At 39.2% G+C, this 18,827-nt stretch overlaps 1 protein-coding gene across 1 annotated transcript in view; it reads right to left on the bottom strand.

The window, feature by feature from the left end:
- Positions 1-18,827, bottom strand: part of Btc (betacellulin) — a 46,379-nt gene that overhangs the window by 18,627 nt on the left and 8,925 nt on the right. The gene's annotated exons all lie outside the window — the stretch shown is intronic.

Raw genomic sequence — 18,827 nt, 5'->3', positions numbered from 1 at the left:
ATGGCAGAGGAACTATTTATTTCCTTCCCCACAGCCGTGGTGCTCTGTTGTTTCCTCAAAGGCTAACTTCCATGTATACTTCCATTGCCGAAGTGATCAAACAGATAGTCAATTGATGGGGACCTTTTTTATTGTGGTATTAAACCCAGGTTTCATACATACTTGGCAAGCCCTCTGCCATCAACCCATACCCCCATAATGATTCTTTAAGAATTTTAGGTCCCCTCAATTTAATAATCTCTAAGAGGGATATTATATTTTTCCTGAGAAGAAGAAAGGTGTTGCTTTTGGGATGGCTGAGAAAAGAATGCCTGGTACCTGTCTTAATCCTGATTCAAGTATGAGAAGTCATATAGGAGACCACCAGTAAATTAGCACAGGACTGATGTTAGATCTGACTAAAGAATTGCAAACATTTCAAAATACAGTCGGGACATTGTACTTTATATTAAGAATTCATATAGCATAAATATATTTAAATAGTCATTAGATAAGGAAGATATATAAAATTCACTTTATTATTATCATAACCATTATTATTTTGTGATATTGGCAATCAACCCATGACCTTTTGAACTGCTGGACAAGTGCCTATCCACTGAGCTAGCCCTGCCTTGAGCATTTTAATGTCATTTTAAATAAACATTATGGGACTGTGCTACAAGATGAGGAAAGAAAGACAAAAATGAAGTCAAGTTCATCACACGGTAATAGTTCTTGAAGCTGAATGTTGGATGAATCAAGGTTTATTATGCCAGTATTTCTAGTTCATATATGTTAAAAAATGCCCCATGCTGTAAAGGGGAGAGAACAGGAACAGGTAGAAGAGACAAGAGGAAGAGAAAAATGACTTGGGAATTGGCAGCTCCTTAATTCAAAGCCTTGATGACAGTGTTGAGTATGTGAAGTAGGTGTTAAGGATACAGATCACCAAACACGTCCCTGGGCATATAATCAGTGCTCAGTAAATTGCCTCATTGTTATGCAGCTGACAGAAATACCAGGCATTCCTATTGGTTGTTGGAAATTATACATCTGGACAACAGTTGCTAGGCAACATGTTCTTCAATTCCATTTAATCCAACAAACAATCCATGAAGCTTTGGAAACATTCCAGGTGGATCGGATACACTTGATTTTCAAGATGCTCTGTAGTGACGAGGCAGACAAGGAGCTGACCAATACGACAGCAGTGTGCCAGGAAACAGGGCTAGCTAATTTTTAACGTCAAGATCCCCCCAACAGCCTTGATAATGTCAGATTTGCCAGTTATCAAATTGGAAAAGATTGTTTTAAAGAAAGTGGAAGAATTAAATGTTGGAGAAATTGAACAGAAGTGGAAACTCAAATCACTGGTGATGGGCAAATTAACCCTTGTTTTCTGGAGGACAATTTAACACAAAACATAAAACAAAAGTAACTAAATGTGTGCAATTCTTCATGTCCAGTACTTATAAACTAGTAAGTTCTCCTATGGAAATAACACAGGATATACACAGGATAAGCTACCAACAAAGGCCTCTGTGTGACTTACATTAAAAAGCATAAAGAGTTATTTAAATAGGAGGCAGAAGATGGTTCAGGGGGTATGAGCACTGGCTATGCCATCATGAGAAACTGAGTTCAGGTCAATGAAACCACACAAACCTAGGCTGCCAGCCCTACTCCAGGTTCAGTCAGGGGAAAGAGCGTTGAATAATAGAGTCAGATCCCAACACAACCACACACACCACACACACACACACACACCACTTACTTTAGAATCTAGCGATACACATTTGATCTACCTTTATGCAATAAATGCTAATCAAACATGAAATGGTATTTAAAAAATTAAAAGTACATGTTAGTAGGGATTTCCAAATAAGCAAACGGAATCTAAATAGCCAAGAGGTAGATAATAGAAAATTAATTCAGCTACTTGAGAAACCTTTTCACTAATTTCTCATATCCCTATTTTTTAACTTTTCTACAAGCACATTTTGTTTGTTGAGGAAAAAAAAACAGGAGAAAGGAGTGAAATTTATTTTTTAAAAGAAATCACAATTTGGCCACCAAACTTCCATTATTTATACTTTTCATCTTAGAATAATTAGAAGCAAACAATTGCTGTGAGCTCTTCAAACTCGGGAATTAGAGACCACTCATCTTTGTAATCTTAGTCCCTAACACAAAATATGACACAAAGAATCAGTAAACAAGGTCTCTCTCTCTCTCTCTCTCTCTCTCTCTCTCTCTCTCTCTCTCTCTCTCTCTCTCTCTCTCTTCTTTCTTTCTCCCTTCATTTTCATGCACCAATCCCAGTTCCCCCTCCCTCCTCTGCTCCCTACCTCCTACCCACCCCCATCTACTCCTCAGAAAGGGTAAGACCTCCCCTGGGAAATCAACTAAGTCTGTTCCATCACTTCATTGGGGTAGGACCAAGCCCCTCTTCCCCCATGCCTAGGCTGCGCAAGGTATCTCTTCATAGAAAATGGGCTCCACAAAGTCAGTTCATTTAGGGTTAGATCCTGGTCCCACTACCAATAGCTCCACATACTGCCCAAGACACACCGCTGTCACCTGCACATAGGGGGCCTAGTTCAGTCCTATGTAGGTTCCTCAGTTGTCAGTCTAGAGTCAGTGTGAGCTCCCATTAGCTCTGGTAAGTTGTTTCTGTGGGTTTCCTCATCATGGTCTTGAGCACTTTGTTCATATTCTCACTCCTCTTTCTCTTCAATTGTGCTCTGGGAGCTCAACCCAGTGGTTATTTGTAGACCTCTGAATCTGCTTCTATCTGTTTCTGGATAAAGGTTTCAGCTTCTATATGGTGGTGGATGGTAGGCTGGTTATCCTTTGCTTTATGTTCAATATCCACTTATGAGTAAGTACATACTATATTTGTCTTTCTAGATTTCCTTACTAAGGATGTCTTTTTTTTCTAGTTCCGTCCATTTGCCCGCAGATTTCAAGATGTCATTGTTCTTTACCACTGAGTAATATTTCATTGTGTAAATGTACCACATTTTCTTTATCCATTCTTTGGTTGAGGGACATCTAGGCTGTTTTAAGATTCTGAGTATGATGATATGAACATAGTTGAGCAAACGCCTTTGTGGTGTGAGTGTGGACCCTTTGGGTATATACCCAAAAGTGGTATCGCTGGGTCTTGAGGTAGGTTGATTCCTAATGTTCTGAGAAATCACCATCTTGAATTCTATATCAGTTGTGGAAGTTTATATTCCCACCAGCAATGGAGAAGTATTCCCCTTACTCCACATCCTCTGAAGCATAACCATCATCAGTGTTTATTTTTTTTATTTTAGCATTCTGATCAGTGTAAGATGGTATCTCAGAAACTGTTTTGAATTGTATTTTTTCTGATGGCTAAGGATGTTGGACATTTCCTTAAGTGTCTTTCGACCGTTTGGGATTCTTCTGTTGAGAATTCTCTTGAAGGTGCATGGTTGATCGGCAGTTATATCTGTACCACATTTTTTAATTGTATTATTTGGTAGTTTGATGTCTAATTTCTTGAGCTCTTTATATAGTTTGGTGATCAGCCTTCTGTCAAACGTAGGGGTTGGTGAAGATATTTTCTCATTATGTAGGCAGCCATTTTGACTTGTTAACCATGCCCTTTGCTTTACAGAAGTTCCTCAGTTTCAGGACACCCCTTTTGTTAATTGTTGCTCTCTGTGTTATACTACTTGTATTATATTAAGAGGTGAAATCCTGTGCCAGTGTATTCTAAGGTGCTTCCCATTTTCTATTCTATGAGGTTCAGTGTAGATGGATTCATGTTGAGGTCTTTGATCCATTTGGACTTGAGTTTTGTGCATGGTGATAGATATGGATCTATCTGCATTCTTATACAAGTCAACATCCAGATATACCAGCACCATTTGTTGAACATACTTTCTCTTTTCCATTTTATATTTTAGCTTCTTTGCCAAAAATCAGGTGTTCATAGGTATGTGGATTTATATCCTGCTCTTTGATTTGATTCCATTTGTCCTTCTGTCTGTTTTTTATGTCAATGCCAAGCTGTCTTCATCACTGCAGCTCTATTATAGAGTTTGAAGTCAGGGATGGTGATGCCTCCAGATGTTCCTTTATTGTACAGGATTGTTTTTGGCTATCCTGGGTTTTTTGTTTTTCCATATAAAGTTGAGTATTGTTCTTTCGAAGTCTGTGAAGAATTGTGCTGGTATTTTGATGGGTATTGCATTGAATTTGTAGATTGCTTTTGGGTAAGAGTGTCATTTTTACTATGTTAATCCTACCTACCTATGAGCATGGGAGATATTTATATTTTCTGTTATCCTGTTCTATATCTATATCCCAATTACAAGGGCACCCATATTTGTAAAAGAAACATTAACAAAGCTTAAATCACACATTAAGCCCCACATACTTATAGTGGGAAACTTCAAAACCCCACTCTCACTACTGAACAGGTCTACCAGACAGAAACTTAACAAAGAAATAAAGGAACTGACAGTTGTTAAGACTCAAAAATTCTTAACAGACATCTATAAAATATTCCATCCAAACACAAAATAATATACCTTCTTCTCGGCACCTCACGGAACCGTCTCAAAAACTGACCACATACTCAGTAACAAAGCAAGCCTCAACAGACAAAAAAAAATTCGGAATAATCCCATGTATTTTATCAGATCATCATAGCTTAAAGCTAGAATTCAACAACAACACTAATTTCAGAAAACCCACAAACACATGGAAATTGAACAATACTCAACTGAATCACCACTGGGTCAAGGAAGAAACAGTCCATTTTCAAATCTAAAAATCCCAGCAACAAATTCTGCTGAGAAACAATGAAACACAGTTAACTCATTTCTAAAATCCAATTCATGAGATGGTTTTCCCCCTGGAACAAAATGAGGAAGCCTTAACTCTATAGTTCATGTACTCTAATGGCGTGGGGAAAAAAAAGAAAGAAAGAGAGGGCGGAGGGAAAGAGGGAGTATGGGGGGAGGAGAAAGGGGGAGATGGAGGAAGAGAGGGAGGGAAATTAAAGAAAGGATGGACTGGGGAGATGACTCAGTCAATAAGGGGCCAGTAACACAAGGATGAGGATCTGAGTTTGGATCCCCTGGTATCCACTTAAAAAGTCAGCATAGTGGCACACACTTGAAACTTAGGTGCTGGGGGAGGGGAAAGAGACAGTTATCCATGGAGCTTGCTGCCCCGCCAGTATAGCCAATTGGTGAGCTCTGGGTTCAGCGGAAAACCCTGTCTCAAAAAATAAGGTGGACATCAATAGACGAAGATGCCCAATATCAACTCTGGCCTCCACCTGCATGTCCACACATACACGTACACACACACACACATGTACATGCATGAAATTTTATAAAGAAAGAAGAGAGAATGAAAGGAGAGGGAAGGAGGGAGGGAGAGAGGTCTAAATCTAATAGAGATTCGGTATCTACAAGCTGAAAATGGAAATATTTATTTCTCAGGATTATTATAAAGGTTAAGTTTTATCAGAAAATAGCTTAGGCTACTACAGCATTTTAAACCAGTAGCCTTTATTCCTAGTATTACTTATAATTTAACCCACGATTCTACACTTCTATGAATGGAGGGAACACCGATTTCATTAAGACCTCACAATTATTCACATAGACCATCAGACTAAGGTTTATGGTCTGTGGTCAGGCTCCTTCTGCTAACCCCCACTTCACATTCTGGCATCAGGTGACAAAAAGAGGCCACAAACTCAGAGGTAGGTGGGGCCAAGAGAGGGGGCATTTCCAGATAAACCAGCCAAGAAAAGGGTTCTGAGCAACATATGCTCAATCCCTTACTGCCGTCCAGCTCATCTCCAGCTAACAACGGTGGCCATAAACCTCTCTGGGAGTAAAAAGCACTTTTGGCCCAAACAGATTCCAATAGTTGAGCCAAGGCAGTTCCTCTCAAATCGGAATTTACTCCTTCCATCTTTATAACGGAAGATAATAACTTTCCCTCAGAGGACCCGGCTGGATGAAGACATAGGAGACCGTTAAGTACCACAGACCCCGTGAAGTTTCCTGTCTTCATTTTAAGACTACTAGGGTCTTCACAGGACTTTACGATCTGTAAGAACAGACTGAGAAATGAAAGAGTCACAAAGCCAATTACCAAATACTACAGGCTGCTTCGCAAAGAACACTCTTGTTCCAGCCATTAGTCAACAAGTACCCATTACACACCATGTGCTTAGTACTGATGCAAGACACTGAAGGCTGAAAGATGAAGATATTAAGGCTAACCTTAAAGATCTCATATTCTGGCTCGAGAGATGCACAAATCATCCAGGCGCTGTCCAATTAACAACGTGAGAGGTAACGCATAAGGAAGCCCAAAAGGGAATTAGCTCTGTCTGGGAGCAAAGGTTTCCTATAGATGCTGAGGTTTGGGATGAGTTTTTAATGGGGAATAAGTGACTTTTAATGTATCAATTAATTATTTGTTGAAAGATGTGCAAGCAGAATCATCACAGTGGTCAGCATCCATGTGGTCATAATAATGCAAATATTGGTTATTTCACATAAAGCTCTCGTAAAAATGGAAACAATAATTACTTAGCTGTTGTGGACGCTTGTCCATCTGGAATAGCAGCTGTTTTTATTATTATTATTATTATTATTATTATTATTATTATTATTATTATTATTTTGAGGGTTTTTTTTGGTGGGTGGGAAGTTTGGTTTCTTGAGATGGGATTTTTCTGTGTAGTTTTAGAGTCCGCTGTGGAACTTGCTCTGTACAGGCTGGCCTTGAACTCACAGAGATCAGCCTGCCTCTGTCTTCCAAATGCTGGGATTAAAGGCCTGCACCACCACTGCCTGGCCTGGCCTTTCAGAAGTCATTCGCTTGCACTTCCTGCTTATTCAGGTAATATTATTTTCCTTCTCAGATCTTTAATGGTGTTGAAGATTAGATAGTTACAGTTACAAATCCTCTCATGTTTAGCTAGGACATATTAGGTACAAGACTTAGACTTTCCAGGATAGAATAGCTATTGGAATAATCTCTGTGATTTGCCAATTACCTATAGCCTGGTCATTTAGTGTGTGTTTCTTGTTTGACGTTGTTCTTGTTTGATGTAGTTTCATTTTAGTTTATTATTTTATTATTATATTTGTTTATTATTATGCTATTACCTTTTCTTTCTTCTGCACACCACTTGGTAGTTGTTCTTATTGTAAATAGTTTTATGTTAGAATTAGAACCTTCTTATTTAGGAAAAGCAGGGGGAAAGCATTGTGGGATTTTGATCTGTTTAGCCAATGACTTTGAGGGCGGCAAACCCTGGTGCGTGCTCTGCCTACATGACAATTTATGAGCTGAGAAGAGAGGTCTCTCGCTCTCTTGCTCTCATGCTCACTTGGGTGGTCGGAGCAGAGCAGGCTACTTGCTGTTGGTGCTCTTTCCACATGCGCAGAACGACTAGACAAAGGAGCTAGATCAGCGGCAACTGAGCCATTCTGTATCAGAGTGTTTACCCCTATTTTATACCTAAATAAATTCTTGAGAACCTTTACCAGACTCTCCTGGATTCACGCTGTACCCAACATTCACTATCTGGTAGTGATTACTCAGTTTCTAACACTTTGAGTATCTGCTGTCAAGGTAGCCGTGCTGGCAAATGGAACACTATCATGAAAAACAGAAAAAAATCCTAGGAAAATAAGGCCTTACAGATATTTACGTAAGACATCATTTTTAAGGAAGTTCAAATTCTGTTGGCATCTGGGGCTGAATAGATCTTGGAGGGGTTGTGCATTATAGAATGGTTAAGTGACTTTGGCCTTTACCTATTGTATGTCAGTAGGATCCAGTGCCCCTCCCCCCACCACACCTGAACTTTCACTATGAAAAATGTCCAGATATCACCAAATGCTCCTAGGGTCAGGGGAGTTCCTCCACATGAAAACCAATGCAATTCTCATCAATTTTATATATTTTAATCTAAAGTACAGCTTGCATTTTGCCATATCCCTTTAATGTGAATCAGCTGTACACTGCACAGCCTTCAGAGGCTTACACTGTGACCTCTGAAAGCCATTAAGCATCACCATCTCATGGAAGGTCCTGGACTCAATTGTTAGTTCACTATGTGACTTAGAGCTGACAAAGAAATTACCTTTTTCCTCAAAAAAAACTTGGACTATAGATTTTCTTCCCATCCCATAGTTTATCTTACAAAAAAAGAAGTTTTAAGAAGCATATATTGTTAAAATTATCAAAGTATTTATGAGCTGAAGAATGTATTATTTGGGGGGAAAGACAGGACAAAATAATTGGCATAAGTATGTAGAAAACATAAAAGTTCCAATCAAAAGCGTCACAAATTATATATTAAATTATATTAAGTTATTAAGATTTCTGAAGGTTTTTGAACATCCTACCAACTTTGAACTCAGAAACTATCCTTTCAAAGCATCCATCAAAGACATATTTAAAATTTCAGTGGAGGGATGGGATTCGGTCGCTCTAAGGCAGGCAATCTCAAGACAACCAATGCATGCTTTCAGTCACAGGCATTCCTACATTCAAGCCTGCCTCTGTCTGTGCAGCTCATTTTTCTTACCTGTTACTTTTGGAATCACCTAAAATAAGTATAACCTCTCCTTCCCTTGAGACATTCTGAAATATTTGTAGCTGGCTCCCAAGTTTTCCTATAGAGTTTTCTCTTAACATCTAAACATCCTGACTCCTCCAACCCTATTTCATTACTATGTCAAAAAGCCGTGTAATCTTCCTGTAAATGCAAAGTACCATCCAGCATGGTCTTTAAAAAGACAGATAGGACTGGGGTTCTCAGCCCCAACACGTCTAGTAAGGGAAGCCCGTAGTCTATCAGCACCTCTGGGCTGTCATAATACACGCTGGGGTTTTATTCTGCCTAACATCAACACACCTACTAAATTCTTGTGTTGCTTAGAAGCAGTGTCCTGATTGCTGAGTGTGCTTTGCCTCTGTTGTTTTTTTCTCCTTTATTTTGCTTCATCTTTTGTATTTCTTCTAAGTCGACATTTTTTTTTAATACTTACTCCTTTTATTTATTTAGATACTAATCCCAGTTCCCCCTCCCCATCCCACTCCCCATCCACTTCTCAGAGAGGGTGAGCCTCCCCTGGGAAGTCAACTAAGTCTGTCCCATCACCTCACTGGGGCAGGACCAAGTCGCTACCCCATACCCACAGGATTAGGCTGAACAAGGTATCTCTCCATAGAGAATGGGCTCCACAAAGTCACTGCATGCATTGGGTTTAGATCCTGGTCCCACTGCCAGTGGATACACTAGTAAGTAGCCCAAGACACACCATTGTCATCTGCACTCAGGGGACCTAGTTCAGTCCTATGCAGGTTCCCCAGTTGTCAGTCTCAGGTCAGTGAGCTCCCACTAGCTCAGGTCAGCTGATTCGGTGGTGGCACACACATTTAATCTTAGCACTTGGGAGCAGAGGCAGGCACATCTCGATGAGCTGAGGCCAGTCTGGTTTACAAAACAAGTTCTAGGACAGCTAAGGATGCTAGGACTGCTACACAGAGAAACTCTTCCTCGAAAAAACCAAAACACAAAACAAAAACAGCTGTCAGCTGTTGGGATACTTGGCCATTAGAAAGAATGAAAAAAAGCTGAAGTTCAATAGTATATCATGTGGGAAGGGAATCATCAAGGTATCTACTTATTCCTTTTAAAATGTACTGTCTGAAGCTTTAGCTGTCAAATAATTCTCTTGCTTTTGGATTCTTTTATTGAGCCTATCAAATATTCCACTTCACATGACCATAGAATTCCTCAGGTGTACAAAAAGAAAACAGTAAAAAACAGAATAAAAACAAAAATACAATATCAGCTATGCTTCTATGTGACTAGAAGTTAAGTTTTTACTTCTGGAATTAGCTTTTACAATATCAACCTTATTCATAAATTCAACGAAAAGGGGAAAGAAATCTGGCCCAAGCCTACCTACGTTAATACACTTTGAGATCGTCAAGTTAAAAATTACAGAATGTATTAAATTATTATCCCCACCAGTCAGCCTAGGGAATGAAGTCAGTAGGAACAATACAGGCATTCAAAAGGAGACAGCCTGACAAGGCCCATGACACAGTCCCAGTCACTGCTAACACTGAGGTAAGAAATAACCCAGCTGGATCAACTATTTAAAATGATCATATGTGACCATACAGTCATCTACGTTGTATTTGCCTCATCTCTGAGCTGAATTTTCCAAGTATAATGCCAAGAACATTTTGTATTTTAAAAACAAATATATTATCACAAAATGTTCATTTATCTCTGTTTTAATGATTAAAGACTTCTTAGATACCTTGCAGACCTCACTTATCTACTGAATTCAAGGTCTTCTATCAGACCAATTTTAAGATTTCAACCACACTCATGTTCCACTAAAAACTGGAAGACTATTTCATGCTCAGGCCCCTGGGACTTCATTTATATTAAAGGGAAATGGTACTGAGCCACAGGAAAACAACAGATTTGCAATCAGATGAAGCAGGACTTGGATTCTAGACCTGAATTTTAATTGACTAATTTGTGATTATGATTCTTACTAAGCTTCAGAGTTCTTTCTGCAAACTTAACCCCCATGTCACTGCAAAAATTTAGCTATCTGTGTAAACGAAGAGGAGCAAAGGAATTATATAAACTTTACATGGTAAATGCTTTTGAATTTATGGAAAGCTATGTCCTCACTCTCATAAACGGTAAAGGGATGTTGACTAATTTCTACATTTAGATTGTAATTTCACTTGTATAGAAAATGTTTGAAACAATAACAACAAACTAGCAGTGCATACATACAGACACACACACACACATCATTCCCACAATGTGTTTTGTAGTTAATGAGTCAAAACTGAGTAGGGGAATCTCCATACGCTGTTTCTTCCTGGTGGTTTGGTTTTGTTTTTAAGATCTCTGAGGTTCATAGGTCTTGGTTGATCACTAGCAGTGTGGGGTCTTTCTCATGTGTTGGGTCTTTGTTTTCCTGGCTGTGAGTCAGCACACCATTTATGTGAGCTGGGATTGCTGACTCTATTGGTTGAGTCAATGGCACAAATAGAGTTGATAAGGTCAGGTATGAGACAGCACAATTCAGTAACAATTGACTGAATTATAATCATTTCTCTAGTCTTCCAAAAGCCCAGTTAATAGAGTTTGTTGACAGTCTAAATCAGTGTGAGGAGCAACCTCGGAAGCATTTGAGGACTTTTCCCATAGCATCTTTGCTGCCAAGAAGAGAAACGGAATCTGGAATGTGTGAACTAAGAGTGGTTCCCACGTCCAGAACCATATCTAACATGAAGCTGGAAACAATGACAGGGTGGAGCTGCTGATTAACACCGGGCTTAAAATAAAAATTGTTAAGTGGGTGCAATTTAGTATTTGTGCTCTCCTTAAAATAAATTAACTCCCTTCTACCTTTCTGTTGCTGTCTTTCACGATGCATTAAACTATTGCACTTACAAATATTGCCCTGAGTGTAACATTAACATTTAGCTTGCTTCCCCAGCAAACCCATAAGAACAGAAATTTCTTAGCTCTGAAGAACTTTCCTAGAGCCTAGAATGTCTCAATCCATGTCCTCCAGGAGCCAGATCCTGAGACATGGGTTAAGGAGTTACAATCCCAAGGCCATGAAAATGACGGAAAAGGAAATGAAAGAGAGAAGGGAGGTACTTAAAAAGGTGTCTTCATTGTATCATCAGGGACATAAGAATTTCCCCCACTGACATGTGTACTCACACACAGGCCACATAAGTGGCCCAAACAGTAACTGAATCTAAGGCATCCTTCTGGAAGTACAGAGAAATGAATTGACCCAGTCAGGCTCATCACCAGTTCCCCACTGCGGGCTACTAATTTCCTCAGTTATGATGAACAAGAGGCCAGGACTTAAAGCCATGGGTTGTGATATTTTAATCAAGGTCCAAAGTGGGGCAGCCCGAGTGGGTGAGGAGCTGACCTCGAGGCAAGGGAGGCAGCAGGAGAGCTCATAGGATTGGTTCACTCGGTTCCAGCACAGGCATCTGGGCAGCAGGTCACCTCTTAGGAAACAGAGACACGCAAAGTGGCGTTTCCAAGTTCCTTTCAGTGATTTCATCTGGGAAATGTCCTATTCGATCAAACTAAAAGATGGGCTTCTGGATTCCCAAGGACTGAGGGGGAAACATGGACAAACAGAAACAGTTCACAGGGTCTCCACAAATATGCCACATTCATGCCAAATCAGGAAAGGAAAATACAATTATTTCTTCCTCCAATATGCAACTCTATTTAAAATGGAAGATACAATATCTTGGTGTCTAATAAAAACTAAGAATGAGAGATGATAGCATTTTTAACACAGGATATAACAGTCATGCTTCAAGGCATACCCCATTCTCAAGAGTCATCAACCAACACAAATTGGACTCAATGTTTTTGGTTTTAAAGAGAGAAGAACAGGAAGTTTAGTGTTAGGATAGAGGGACAGGAATTGGGAGGAGTTGAAAGAAAAAAAGATGATCAAAATATATTGTATAAAATTACCAAGGAGTATATAAAAAAACATTGTTTTAAGAAGGAAACAGGTCACCAAGTTTAACAATAGTAAAGAAAAGACAATGTATTTCAGAGTGGAGACTTACCCAGCCTTCAAAAGTCCCAAAGTTCTTTAAATGAATTTGAGTAAACCAATTTCCCTTAACATTCATTATTATCTATAATAATAACATCTATCATTATCTTTATCAGTAAAACTGTTCATAAGGACTAAAAATATGAAGAAAGAAAAACACATTATATTAGGATTATCTTTGAAATGTAAGAAATATAGAAATAAATTATACTGGGATCCCATAGAGAGACAACGTGGTAATCTTATAAAATATAAAAAAAATCATTAAGAAGCAGAAAACTGAAATGAATCGGAGGCAGTGATGTAGAAATGAACTCCATGTGTGCTGGAGACTGTGGGCAAAGCTTTGTGGCTAGGGAAGAAATGATAAAAAGAAAAAAGTCTCATGAATCAAGGTCCCTCTTGATGTGTGTGCTGTGACTATGAAATAATTCAATTGATTTTCCCGTGTGACTTAGGAAAATAAGACTCATTAAGAAACAGCCACACCACATATTTCCAGTTGACTCTGTAATGCCTGCTCACCACATCATAAAAGACAGATTCACAATTATGAAGCTGATTAGTCTTAGAAAACCACTCAATCCATGCGTAATAGTGACAATTACTGTTTAGTAGAAATCAATAAGAAAGAATAATGGGTTGTCATTTAGTAGGCTTTTGCCTAAAAGGGGGGTGGGTGGGAGGCTTCTAACTATGTGTGCGAGCTTGTCTTGCAACACAGAGCCACTTGATCAACACAAAGCCATATTCTGGCTCTCCATTACAGACTGACTATAATTAAGCTAAAAACAAATGCAGAGTTTTCGCCCAGTTTTCTTACATAGCAGTGGTTGAAATTTTCAGCAGTATATTTTAGCAGATATAGCTGTGATTCCCATTTTCTCCACACTAAGGTATAATAGTTACTACACAACTATCAAATCCAAAGATTCTTCAAGGTAGAAACATTCTCAGGCATAAGATTGCTGCTATTTTCCGGGATGAGGTCCATGAGAAGGAAGTCGTGGAACCCAAGTTTGGGTGGGAAAAGAATCAAATAATTTTCTTCTTCAATTTGGCTTCCAGTTCTGATGGCTCTGCCTCTTCTGATTATCTTCATTTGAAGATCTCCTAACCTTCAAAGTAGCCTCAAGTTAAACTAGCATTAGGCGGCATTCATAAAAATACAATACTCCCTGGAAGTCACTTGGTCCACTTGCCTTCTGCATGTTTCCCATCAGTTCTAAGAACACTTCCAATGTGCCCAGGTGTGGCAAACTCACCACATCCTGGAGCATTCACTTCCATTTTTGTTTCCAAAGCTTCATACTGGAAGTGAATTCTTCCTGGATTAAGGTGAGATTTGTCTTCCATCGACTCAGTTCATTAGTCTAAGTCTACTCTGAACCACGTGGAGGGCACCTTTGTCAAAATTGCTTTTCAAAAGTGTTAAGTTGTATAGGCAGATTTTGGAGAGAGGGCACCAGCTTGCAAAAAAAAAAATATGTGAAGACTTATTATTAATTATGAAAACTTGCCCTTAGCTTAGGCTTGTTCCTAGCTAGTTCATATAACTTAAATTAACCCATATATTTTTTACCTACATTCTTTTACATGGCTCAGTTACCTTTACCCTGCTGTTCATCTTGTTTTCTCTCCATCTGCTGGTGACTCTGCCTTCGTCCCAGTGCTCTCTCTCTCTCTCTGCCCATCTCTCCTGCCTAGCTATTGGCTGCTCAGCCCTTCACCACACCAATCACAGCAAAGCATCTTCACCCAGTGCACAAACATTTCGCAGCAATGTTGTTCCTGGTAAACCAAGATTCACCCGTCCCAGTAAGCACCCCATTTCCTCAGTGACTTGTGTTCATGCACGTTCGATTTCTTTAGTTATCTTCAGTCTCTGGCTCCTGGGCTTTCAAGAGCACCAGTGATGACAACTCAGGTAGCTAGCTGTCCCATCCTCTTTGCTCCCAGCATCCATAGGGTGATCCTCAAACCTTCAACACCACCAAACTGCTTCAAGCCTCTCATTTCCCCCACTCTTCTTTATTGTGATAAAATAAACATAACATAAAAGTTAGAATCTTGCCTTTTTAAAGTATATTTTGTGGCAGAAAATTAATTCAAATTATTGTGAAAACTGCCCGTATCTGGAATTCTCAGTTTGCAAAACTGAAACTTTTATTCTTATCCAACAAAATCCCCTCACCCCACTCAACTCTACTATTGAGAACATCCATTCTCAATGTGTGTTGTAATTACTATTAATTGGTCTGTTGATAGGGCAGAACTTAGGTAGGCGGGGAGGACTGAACTGCATGCTGGGAGAAAGAGGGCGGAGTCAAAGGGACACCATGGAGTCCAGGTCAGAGTCAGACATGCCGAAACTCTGCCAGTAATCCACTGCCACGAGGTAATACATATATTAATGGAAATAGGTTAAATTAATATAAGAGCTAGCCAATAAGAAGATAGAGCTAATGGGAAAAGTAGTAATTTAATTAATACAGTTTCTGTGTGGTTATTTCGGGGCTGAGCAGCAGGGCAGCCAGGACAAAGAAGCAGCCTCCTTCTACAATTCTTTATGATTTTTGCCTCCATTTCCTTTTCTGCAGTATCACCCAGTGTCACAAAATACTCCTGGACTCAATTACTGGACAGTCAATTACCAGGACATATTGTGTGCCCAGTAGCTAGAGACATCATAGTCAGGGAAACAATTCATTTCTATTTCAGCCCTGTTTTTTTGTTAAATTTTTTTATTTTATTGAGCTATACATTTTTCTCTGCTCTACTTCCATCCTCTCCCATACCCTTCTACCCTCTACTATGGTCCCCATGCTCCCAATTTACTCAAGAGATCTTGTCTTTTTCTACTTTACATGTAGATTGGATCCATGTTTGTCTCTCTTAGAGTCCTCATTGCTGTCTAGGTTCTCAGGGATTGTGAATTGTAGGCTGGTTTACTTTGCTTTATGTCTAAAAGCCACTTATTATTGAGTACATATGATATTTGTCTTTCTGGGTCATGGGTTACCTTACTCAATATGAAGGTTTCTAGCTCCATCCATTTGTCTGCAAATTTGAAGATGTTATTTTCTCTTGTGTAGTATTCCACTGTGTAAATGTAACACATTTTCCTTATCCATTCTTTGGTCAAGGGGCATTTATGTTGTTTCTAGGTTCTTGCTATGACAAACAATGCTGCTATGAACATAGTTGAGCACATGTCCTTGTGGTAAAATTGAGCATCCTTTCGGTATAAACCCAAAAGTGGTATTGCTGGGTCTTAAGGAAGGTTGTTTCCTAATTTTCAGAGAAATCACCATACTGACATCCAAAGGGGCTGTATCAGTTTGCACTCCCACCAGCAAAGCAGGAATGTTCCCTTTACCCCACATCCTCTCCATGAACCTCATAGTAGAGAAGGTGGGAAATACACGTGAGCCCATTGACACAGGAGGCCACTTCCTAAATATAACCTCAATGTCACAGACACTGAGAGAACAATTAATAAATAGGACCTCCTGAAACTTTAAATCTTCTGTAAAGCAAAGGGCATGGTCAACAAGACAAAATGGCAGCATACAGAATGGGAAAAGATCTTCAACAACCCCACATCAGACAGAAGACTGATCTCCAAAATATGCAAAGAACTCAAGAAATTGGTCATCAAAAGAACAAATAATCCAATTAAATAATAGAGTACAGACCTAAACAGAGAACTCTCAACAGAAGAATCAAAAATGGATGAAAGATACTTAAGGAAACGCTCAACATCCTTAGCCATCAGAGAAAGCAAATCAAAAAACAGCTCTGAGATTCCATCCTACACCTGCAAGAATGGGCAAGATCAAGAACAACCCTGTTTTCTAAGCAGGTCGTTGTTCAAAAGGGAGTTTCTTTTTAAAGAGAATGTTTTATATTAGAATTTCATATTTATTTAAAGCTTGCAAGGCATTAAGTATTAATGATATATCCCTTCCTCACTTTTAGCTCCTTCTGATGTAACCTGGTCACATTACTGTGACATATGTACCAGAGCTATTCGAAATGCATCACTGTTGCTGTTCATATCTTTCTGTGTCTAGGTTTTTCGTCTCCTCTGCCCTGTAACAGGCCTGTCTTTCATTGGTGCTTATGACCTCATTGACACATTAAGTATCCTGTAGTTTGCCCCTCGGTTTTCCATTTGTCTGCTGTTTTTACATAGCTCAGCTGTGGTTAGAATTATTGGAGAGCATACTACAGTGTTGATCCATTCTTCACTTTATAATGCATTAGAGAATACATGGCGTCTAAATGACAGGTTTGTTGTATTAAGCTGGATTACTTGGTTAAGGTGTTCACACCAGACTTCTGCACTATACAGTCACTACATTCCCCTTTCACACTCTGTTACATGTTAGGAATTCAGAACATGCTTTAAATACATGGTGCATGGTATGCGCATGGTCAAGCTCAGCACTCTGTGGGAAATCTCCAGGATTGCCATACTGCATAACTGAATCCTAGCATCCTTAGGGCAATACCCCTCCTCATTTCTCAACCACCTCTGCCCCTGGAAAACAGCAGTCTACTCTCTGTTTCTACGGCTTCCTTTTTTTAGTTTTGTTTTTATTTTGTTTTGTTTGAGACTGGGTCATACTAATAGCCCTAGCTGACCTTAATCTGAAACTATTTCCCTTATCTCAGCTTCTGAGTTGATGAACCATCATTTCTGGTTCTGGTTTTGACTACTTTACATTACTCATAAAAACACAGCAATCCCTTTCCTGGGTGCATATGCAAATACGTGTAAATCAAGAGTTCTGTGAGGAATCTGTAGCCCCATGATCACCACAGCAGTAGTATTAGCAAAAACATGGATACAATGTCAGTGTTCATCAACATAGAAATGAGTAAAGGCAGTATGGTATATAAACGCAATAGGATATCATTCAACCTTGAAAACAAGAGAAAGCACTCCACATGTGATGTTATGCTGTTCTTTGAAAACAAGTCACTAAATCATTTCTCATTGAAAGGTGTCAAGGAATTAAGTTCCATCTCCTAGACGGAGGAGTATCTACATGCATATATTTATAATTACTCTTAAAGGAACACTGTTCTTTTAGAAAGCCTGTGTAAAATGTAGTCTCCTAGGGCCATGTTAAACAGGGGTCTGAGGTAAGGAATGATGATGTGCCCTTTACACATTCCCTGAGATAACAGCCCAGGTTGGATACCACCCCTCTACCTTCCAGTTGACCTCCATAGTTCCCAATCCTGATCAGGCATTGAGTGTCCCAAAAGCAGATCACAGTCTTACAATAGAACCATCCTCTTCTAAATATGGTACCATACACTTTCTCTGTCTCAGATGGTCAGCTTTGGAGAGAACTGTGATCCTTGCTTCTCCTTCCTTGTGTATCCGTGATCTGTCAATACAGCTGATGAATCCCTACACTGAAATATTTACAAATCTTCCTCTCTTCTCTCTATTAGGCTTTGTATCAGTAGAGTTTTCCTTTGCCTTTGACTAGTTTCTCATCTATTCTTCTGCACACTAAAGTCACTGTGTTCACTGTGCTACTGCCCTATTGAGAGCACCAAGGTAATACCTTTATCCATTATTATTATATCCCAGTGAAGACCCTCTGACATGAATTAGAAAAAAACAAAACAAAACTAAAACAAACAAACAAAAACACCCAAAGGTGTCCTTGGATATTATCGAGCTTCCATACAATAAGAACTTTGAAGGTAAAAGAATAAAGCACATTACATTTTGATTCCTACTCTCTCGGGTCTTGAATCAACTCTCTTAAATATGTCACTAAATCATAATCATTAAATTTTTAATCCTATTGATTATTAAAACATTAGTCTTTCTTTAAAATGCTATTGCTATTGAAAGATGAACCTGCTGCTGCGTCCAAGTTGTAAGCCATCTCCAAGCTTATAAAGCCTAGCAATGAGTGATTGGGGACCAGGAAAGTTGAGCGTGGTAGTATATACCTGTAACCTCACCATTCAGGAGTCTGAGGTAGGAAGATTATGAGTTCAAAGCCAGCCTGAGTTCTATAATGAGACCTTGTCTAATAAATATAAAATAAAGAAAAGAACTATGGAACACACCACTGGTCCAGACTTTTGGTTAAGGTGAGACAGTCCATCACTGAACAGTAGAGAGCGAGGCAAAAAGCA

Source organism: Arvicola amphibius, chromosome 1, assembly GCF_903992535.2.
Source record: "Arvicola amphibius chromosome 1, mArvAmp1.2, whole genome shotgun sequence".
Lineage (NCBI taxonomy): Eukaryota > Metazoa > Chordata > Mammalia > Rodentia > Cricetidae > Arvicola > Arvicola amphibius.
This window is presented reverse-complemented; position numbering and strand designations above follow the sequence as displayed.